This window comes from Solanum dulcamara, chromosome 7 (assembly GCF_947179165.1).
Source record: "Solanum dulcamara chromosome 7, daSolDulc1.2, whole genome shotgun sequence".
Taxonomy (NCBI): domain Eukaryota; kingdom Viridiplantae; phylum Streptophyta; class Magnoliopsida; order Solanales; family Solanaceae; genus Solanum; species Solanum dulcamara.
The window spans coordinates 14914050-14916707 of record NC_077243.1 but is presented as its reverse complement, the minus strand read 5'-3'; positions in this window follow the sequence as shown (position 1 = coordinate 14916707).

Here is a 2658-nt window from a genome sequence, read left to right as displayed (position 1 = left end):
ATATTATATATTTATGTAAGTTTCCCTATTTCATGTAGTCCTTACTAGGGTTGGCAAAATTAAATACAATTCGCCCAATTCATTTATGTTTTGACAGATTGTTGGCCCATCTATTTATTAGTTAATTCACTTCAATCCAATCTATTTCAACTCATTGAAATTTAATTGATATATAATCCAAATTATGTTGGATCTTAACTCGTTCAAATTTAATCGAAGTCACCCAATTACCACCCCTAATTTTCAGGTACTGCTATTGGAAATCCTTTATTGAAAATGACTCATTTCCCATGGGGCCTCTGCCCTGCCACTTCTAATATTCCCTACTAATTGAAAACTGTATAATAGTACTCCTCTGTTCAATTATTATTTTTTTGCATTGAAAAAAATATTTTTATTTTTAGTAATTATTTAATTCAAATTTTAAAATTAAAAAATATTTTAATATATTTGACATATTTTTAATTTAAAAGTATAATAGGATGCTGTACCCAATACTAAAAATGGAATACTCATTTATTTAAAAGTTTTGGGGCCACGATAGTGTTGTGTTGGGGTATACATCATCCATTTAATGCTCAGCCAAAAAAACACGTTTGATACAGGAGCCACATCTGTACCTTGTTATTATCTTTAAAGAATAGAAAAAAAGGATGAGCATCAAGAACAATTTGACATATATACTAATAATATCAATATTGAAGTAAACAATTAAAGGCTCATCTTCGGAAACTAAAGACTAATATATAGTACTAGTACTACCTTGTCATTGTCAAATTATTATTTTTGTTTCTCAACCAGGGTGTGTTCGACATGAAGGAGAATATATTATTTTCTTACTTATTTTTTAAAAAAAATTCGAGAACAATTAAGTGTGCCTTATTAAAAAAGACTTTATTTTTAGATTTCGAACTAGAATTCTCTTGATAAAGATGAAAAGGACAATATCATCCTAATTTCTACCACAAATTTTGGTGGTTAGCTTTTCAGACATTACTAGACGCGGGGAGTAGAAAGAAATGGCTGCAATTTAAGTAAAATTCTTCAAATTCAGCCTAGATTATTTACTTGGCTGTAATTAATTATTTAAGGCATTGCCTCATATTCACATAAAACATTGGCTAGCTATCTAATTAAAGAAAAACAAAAACCAATAATACATACATGTGTTGTGTATTTGTTTCACTAGTAATTAATACAGGAAAGAGAAGAAAATTTTAAGTGATAGTTAACGTTGTGTTTGATTTTCTTTTATTTTATTTTGAATCGACACGCATGGATGCCCCAAAACTTATTTCCTTCACTAATGAATGAGCTTCAAGCCAATCCGAATTAATTGAAAGTTCTGCTCATTTATTTTTATTAAGATTAAAATGTTTAAATTTAAATATATATCTAAATATTAAAATGTGTATTAAAATTTAAATATAATTATATGAATACACATATAAATATTAAAATATTATATTAAGATATGAATATGCAATAACTAATTAAGACTGTTTATTTTTCAACATTTAAAGATATAATTTTTTTTTTTAAAAAATTACTAATAAATACTAGTATAAAACTCAATAAATATTAAATTAATCTAATATTATATTAATAAAATATTTTTAAAAATTATATGGCAGTTGATGGTGATGTTGTGTGGGTGTGGATGAAGTTGGCTAATAATAAATGGTGTTGTGGTTAGTAGCTAATTGTAATGATAGTTGTTAATAATGGTAGTTGGTGGTAATGATGGTTGATAGTGATGATCGTAAATGGTGGCTAGTGAAGATTATTATGGTTGATTGTAGTGACTGGCGACAACTAGTGACGCATATTGTGGCTAGTGTGTGTTGATAGTTGATAATAATGAACAAGAGCTTTTGAGTTGGTGATAACCAATTCGAGTTTCTCAAAAAAGGAGGACTACTTGGTAACCTTTTGGAGTACGGTGGCTAAGACTCAAATAGATTTTTACTCGTTAGGAAGGATGATAAAGGTCTATCCAAAAACTGTAAGGTCATTACGATCGACAACCTTATGACCCGACATAAGCTCTTGATGATGAATTCAGGGATCAAGATGATGAGGAAGAAGAGGATTGGGGATGACTGACCTAGGATTAGATGGGGGAGTTTGACCACGGTTAACGCCCTGGAAATGGGAGAGAAATTGAAGGATATTGGGGCCTGGGATAGGAATGGGGATGTGAACACTATGTGGGATAGGACGGCTAGTTGTATTAGGGTTGTAGCAAGGGAAGTGTTGGGAGTCTCGACAGGTAGCCGTGGCCAGCATTGAAGGAACTGGTGGTGGAATGGAGAAGTGCAAGGGAAGGTGGAAGCAAAGAAGATCGCATATGCGAAGCTGATAGAAAGCAAGGATGAGGTGGAGAAGTGGACGAATAGGGAACTTTATAAGATAGCGAGGAAGGAGGCAAAGTCGGCGGTTTCGATGGCAAAAATGACAGCTTTTGAACGCCTTTATGTTGAGCTAGAAGAGAAAGATGGGGATAGGAAATTGTTCAAGCTAGACAGGGTGTGAGAGCGAAGGGCAGAAGTGCATTAAGGACGAGCATGGAAAAGTTTTGGTAGAGGGGACCCTCATTAAACAGAGATGGCAGTCGTACTTCCATAAACTCTTGAACGAAGAAGGGGACAGAGAGAT